Source organism: Primulina tabacum, chromosome 12, assembly GCF_025594145.1.
Source record: "Primulina tabacum isolate GXHZ01 chromosome 12, ASM2559414v2, whole genome shotgun sequence".
Lineage (NCBI taxonomy): Eukaryota > Viridiplantae > Streptophyta > Magnoliopsida > Lamiales > Gesneriaceae > Primulina > Primulina tabacum.
The window spans coordinates 990,187-996,866 of NC_134561.1; the positions used below are offsets into that span (position 1 = coordinate 990,187).

General features: G+C 34.5%; 1 pseudogene; it reads right to left on the reverse strand.

Annotated features, from left to right (window-relative positions):
• Positions 1 to 976: 976 nt before the first annotated feature.
• On the reverse strand, positions 977 to 5,057 carry LOC142521488 (uncharacterized; annotated as a pseudogene).
• Between the last annotated feature and the right edge of the window lie 1,623 nt (positions 5,058 to 6,680).

Genomic DNA, 6,680 nt, shown 5'->3' on the forward strand with positions numbered 1-6,680 from the left:
TTTGTAACAGAATTAGAGACCGAATAAAAAAATTATCTCTAATTGTAGAGCGAAAATTATCGGTTTTTCAATATCTAATCGGCGTTTTCCTTTTAATAATAGGACCTAATAGACCGACCTATCGACAACCAAGTAGGTGTAGCATCTCATGACCACCCGTAGCTTAGTACGTGCTAAATGCTGCGACAATTATAAGGAAATAAAGTTGTGCATTTGACTAATAATTATACTTTTTGGCCTAGTGATAAACGATTGATCCTAACAACTATTATGAGTTGTTTCTAAATTAAAACTTAAAACAAGTAGTTTTGGAAGCCAATATCATAAAATGGAAAGAGAAAATATGTGACTGAAATTTTACATTTTAAATTTATGCTCAAAACGAAGCTAGATAATTAATAAATCCTAAAATTGTTTAATATATTTATTATACACAATTTTTTTTAAAATTAATTACTTGTAAAAATAAAAAAATCTTAAATATATCATTGTATAAAATAACAAAATTCGTATTATATAAAAATAACAAATATTAAGTATGTTTTAAAATAATAAAATTTTATGAAAATAAGTAAAAGAAAAAATATTTGTGATGTTGGATTGTATGAATAAAATGGAAAATAAATTTATTTCTGCAAGAATAAATAATTTACATTGCAAAACATATTTATATGCCATACATAATCTTACTTTTATTTATTTTAACTAAATTAAAAATGAATTGATTTACTTCAATTCATATCACATCATCTAAAGAAAAGGATGGATACCAATAATCTTAACATATTGATGAAATTTATGAAAATAAATATATTTTTATTGAACATTTTACAATGTATTTTCAGAAAAAAATTCGTTGTAAAAAATGAAATATAGTTTGATTTAAATATTTTGAATAGATGTTCTTAAATTGTATAAAATTCAAAATTATTATAAGATATTAAATATAGCCCATATATGCGTATAGGAATGAAAAAATTTCAAAATAGTATGAAATATATTTCTAAACCATCAAGCCATTGTCATAGTGTTATATAATACATAACCATCTTTGAACATATTTGTGCAAGAATTTGTGCCGGTTTCTACCTCGTGCTTGCTAGAAATGAGGATTTGATCTTTTTGAGTGTCACCACTATCTCAATCATGTTGATTCTCTCCTGTGGTGAAATGGCCAAGCATTTCATCGCCAAGTCGAAAATCGACGACACACACTGCTCCTTTGCCCAGAAACGTCGGTCTTCTTGGACGAGCAAGCCATCAGCAGCAATTTCAGTCACTATGTTTTCTTGTAATGCTTCACTCACCCAATCCTTTAAGCTCATTTCTTCTGTAAACATGTCGTCGGTCGGCTTCTTACTCGTAAATAGCTCCAGCAATGTGATGCCATAACTGTAAATATCACAGCTTGTTGATACCTTCCCTTCTGATCCATACTCTGATACCAAGAATATTTTTTTTTTAGTTCACGGTTCAAATTGTCAGATTAAAATTATAGTGTTGCCAATGTGATTGTTTGATGGAAAGCCTCCCCTTCTCCAAAGAGTTTGGAGATTCCGAAATCGCCGACATGTGCTATCATATCTTCGTCGATCAGGATGTTATTAGGCTTTAAATCGCAATGAATGATTGGTGACGGAATCCCATGATGAAGATATTCAAGAGCTAGTGCAACATCAATTGCTATGTTCAATCTCTGTAGCAAATCCAAAGAATTATTAGAGGAATAAAGCCATTTCTCCAGGCTACCATTAGGCATATACTCCAAAACCAATGCTTTGAAATCTATGTTGCTGCAACAACTTACGACACGAACTAAATTCTTGTGACGAATGGTGCTCATTACTTCACACTCGACTTCAAAGCTTTTGATGGCCCGTTCTAGTTGCACGTTGAAAACCTTCACCGCAATGATTAACCCGTCAGAGAGTGTTCCTCTGTAAACTGAACCAAAGCTCCCTCTTCCCATAATGTTGCCTTCACAAAAGTTTTCCGTTGCTTGTCGGAGTTCGTGGTAAGAAATCCGTCTCCAAGAAATAATTGACGAGGTCTCAACTCGGTTTTGTTTTTTGTTGGCTTTCCGTCTTCGTAGTAGCCAGATTGACAAGGACACCGCCAAGATAGCTAATAAAATAGGAGCTAAGATGTATTTGATGAAGGAAACATGTTTTGAGCTTGACTTATCAACACCTTCAATGTGACAGGGTGGAACTTGCAGTCGAACATCACCGCAAAGTGCATAGTTCATCGTAAAAGATTGAGCAGTAAAGTTCGAGAAACGTCCTCCGTTTGGGATTTCTCCTTCTAGTCTATTGTAGGATAAATCAATATCACTTAGATACATAAGCGACTCTAATGACTTCGGAATATATCCAGAGATATTATTGTGAGAAAGATCCAAATACACCAAGCCTCGCAAGTCTCCGGTAGTCTTAGGAATACTTCCTTGAAGGTTATTGTGTGCGAAGGATAGGGTCTCCAAAGACTGCAAGGAACCGATATTGATTGGGATGTCACCCGAAAATTGATTCCATGACAAGTCGAGATTCGAAAGTGACTTCAAATTCGGGAGGATCTCCGATGATATGTTTCCACTTAAGAGGTTAGTGGACAAGTTTAGTTCCAAAAGACCTGCAATATTCCACAAGTCCGGTACCACAGAAGTCAATCTGTTGGAGTCTAAGTACACTCTCCTAAGGGATTTTAAATCCCCAAAGCATGTTGGTATTGAGCCGTTGAGCATGTTGCCACTCAAGCGCAATTCACTCAATCTGCTCAGTCGGCAAAGCTCTGTGGGTATGTGCCCCTCAAGTCTATTTTGTCCGAGAAATAACTCTTCAATTTGGGTTAGTTTCCCTATCATTTTCGGGATCAACCCAGTTAAGTCATTAAATTCTGAATTAATAGATTTGAGGCCTGTCAAGTTTCCAATTGTAGGAGGAATGGATCCCTTAATGTGGCAGTCAAATGCGTCGAAAGACCAGAGGGATTCCGATAAATTTCCAAGTGAAGTTGGAAGGATGGCGTTGAGTTGGTTTGACGACAGTTCCATCATCTCCAAATGAGGGCAATTGGCCAGTGAAGAGATAAATCCCAATTCTTGATTCAGATTTCCCCCAATCAGATTATTGCCTCCAAGAAACAGCCACTTAAGAAGACTTAAATTGCTGAAATTGGGTACCGTACCCGTAAATAAGTTCTTAGCGATGCTTATAATAGCAAGCTTAGAAGCATTGTTTAGAGTAACTGGGATTGTTCCAGTGAGTCTGTTGCCAGATAGACCGAGTGCTTCTAAATTTGGAAGCGAAATCCCCATATTTCTCGGAAGTTGACCTCCAAAGTGGTTGATAGAAAGCTGCAGTTTTCTTAGCGTTGAGATGTTGAAAATGGAAACAGGAATGGACCCGGATAAGCCATTTGAAAAAAAGATAAGATTCTCAAGTTTAAGATTACCAAGCTCAGAGGGTATCTCTCCTGCAAACAAAGTTAGCAATGGCTAAAAATCCCAACAACGGAATTAGCAATAATATGAAGAGATTAGCGTAACAAGTAGAAAACCCGTCATCTTGTTCTGTGATATATCCAAGTGCTTGAGTCGAGTCAAGTTCACAACTTGCTTTGGAATAGCGCCTGTGAATTCATTAATCGACAGAATTAGAAACGAAAGCTTTCTGCAATTAAGTAAGTTGGAAGCAAGATCAAGCACTCTCACAGAAGATAAGTTGAAGATAACAGATGGAATTTCACCAGAGATTGAGTTATTCGACGCGCTGAGTATCTCTATTCGGGAGAGATTGCCTATCCCTGCTGGAATACCTCCTACAAGGTAGCCAAACACACAAGAACTAAATCTGATATTGGGAAAGTCATTTCACATTCAACCTAAAATTATTTATTAGAAATATTTCACACAAGCACTCATAACCTAAAGTTTAAAAAATTACATATATATTTTGCCATAACTTTATGGTTAAAGACAACATTAGTGATCAAATATTTCATATTTTTTGAAGTTTAGAGATCAAAATTGTTACTTCGAAATGTTTAGGGACTTGAAGTATTTATTTTAGGGACTTAATTAAGTGTTTGAAATGTTTAGAAACTTAAATTGTTACTTCAGTTTAGTGTTTTACCTTCAAGATTGTTTCTGGCAATGTATAATTCCTTGAGCTTTGTCAACTCCCCAATCTCTTTTGGTATGCTTCCATTAAATTCATTAATCAACAAGGACAATATCTCCAGTGATTTACACTTGTATATGTTTGAAGGAATCACCCCAAAGAGACTGTTAAAAGATAACGCGAGTATGTTTAGTTTGGACAAATTGTCACACATGTTCATGGGGATCGTGCCTGAAAAGCTATTATTCGTGAGATCAATCGTCCGGAGGGACGAAATGTTGAATATCTCATATGGAATTGATCCTGTCAATTGGTTGGACCTCGTGCTCAATATTTGTAGGACTAGAAAGATTGCCTATTTCTTGTGGAAGAGTTCCATGTAGAGAATTATAGGACATATGAAATATCTCCAATTTCGAAAGGTTGGACAGACGAGGGATGACACCAGTAAAACTGTTGTTATTCAGCGGGATTTGCTCAAGTTCTGTCAAGGCACCAAGAAACATGGGAACAGTGCCTGTCAAATTGTTGGCCCCTAATTTTAACACTTGCAATCTACCAGTGAAGCTATTAGAACCGAGGTCCAAAGATCTCAAAAACGTCAAGTTTCCAAGATGTGGTGCGATGGTGCCTTCAAGATTCCAACCATGGAGGTCCAGAGCGGTGATCCTCTTGTTACGTCGACCACATGAAACACCGACCCAGAAGCAAAATGAAGCCCCTTTTCTGGTCGACCAATTTCTTGCCAATATATTAAAAGGGTCTCGAGTGATTCTTGATTTGAATGCGAGAAGCGATTCTTCATCTGTAGTCAGGTTCCGATTTGTTCTCGCAAATGTTACAAATATAGAACAATTGAGCACTGCGAAAAGTGAAAAAAACATGGGAAATAAGAGTTTCTTCATGATATTTTCCTTCTTAATTAATGCTGGAGATTGATGCATATTATTTTATAGTCGTAGGTTTGGTGTTGAAGAAATTTTATTTTTCCAGTTATGTATATCATTAATAATATGGGGTCAACGAGTCTTCCCCCAAAACGAGTCTTCTCCAAAACGAGTCTTCCACGTCAATATGTGGGTCGACATTTTCTGAATATTTTGAAATAATTATTGAATATTTTGTCATTCAAATAGTATCGTCACCCAACATCTATCTATTTATGCACAAACATCTCCTCATGATGTAAGAAAAAAAAATACCATCCATGTTTAATCATATGAAGGTTGAAAATTTTATAAAAAAATTAAGTGTATGGCTTTATTATTTGCAAAGGAAAGCTTAATTATTATGTATTTTATATGTAAATTTAATAAGTTCTTTTGGGTACTTCGAATGTAATTGGAATTCCTGACCAACTAATGTTTATTAATTAACCGATACTCCAACTAAAGGTTGATATAAAATATGAATAATGATATCCCACAAGGATCTGGGTCATCATTAATCCGGTTTGATACTTGGATAACCGGTCTGGTACTTGGATAGCCCATATCATAGCTAATGTGCCGGTTACTTTCCTAAAGACCCGGGAAAATTTATGATATAAATATATAATAAATATTTTTCAGACATACAATATATAAAAATGTAGGCAATATTTATTAATTATATTTTTTAAAAAAATTAAAATTTTCGGGTCAACTCACGTCAACCCGAACCCAACCCAACCCAACCCGATATTTTTTTTGGGTAAGTTATCGGGTCCAATCCGATCTGACCTGAACCCGAAAATCCCAAACCCAAACCTGATTTTTTTTGTTGAACCGTGTCGGATTAGTGGATCGTGTCTGATTTTGACTCCCTTAATTTTCTTATTTGAATTTCTCTAGTTTTCTTCATTTTCGTTAATAATATTGTGCTCATTTCCGAGTAGTAGCTAGAAGTTATAGGAATATTGTGCTTAGATATTGATACAAGTATACTAATTACTTGAAACAACCGTTGTGAAGTGATATGTCATCATGTTTATACATGAAATTAAGAGATCTTAGTTTAAATCTATGAACTGAAGATTGTTGTGCTATGAAAAATATATATTGAAAAATGATCTTGTTCTAAAATGAATATATCTTAATTTTATGTTCCACTCGAGGTTTTGTTGGAGTAGTATTTATTGTTGAGATATTAGGAAATAAACATAAATTTGAGGTAACATCGCATCATAAGTATAATCATCAACTGAATAAGATATACACCAACATTTATAGTGGTTTATCTCAATATTTGGCTACGTCTACTTTAGAACTCTCAAAGAGATTACTTCTTTATTGATAACAAAGAAAACAAGAGAATTGATAATACAAATTATTTCACTCATGACACTCTGATTTTAATGCTCATTTTCTCTTCACTAATTATATTTATTTCAAGGGTAAATGCTCCTTAAAAATCTCACACTAAATCATCAATTTCACTTCTACAAGTGTAACTGTAGAAGAAAAGATTGTGTGCTTTGGTGTGATGAAGAATGGATGAATAGTTGAGATTTGAGAAAGAAAATAAAACAAAACATCATTGTTTACATAATCAAACAACCATTTTTAACTAACTCAAAAT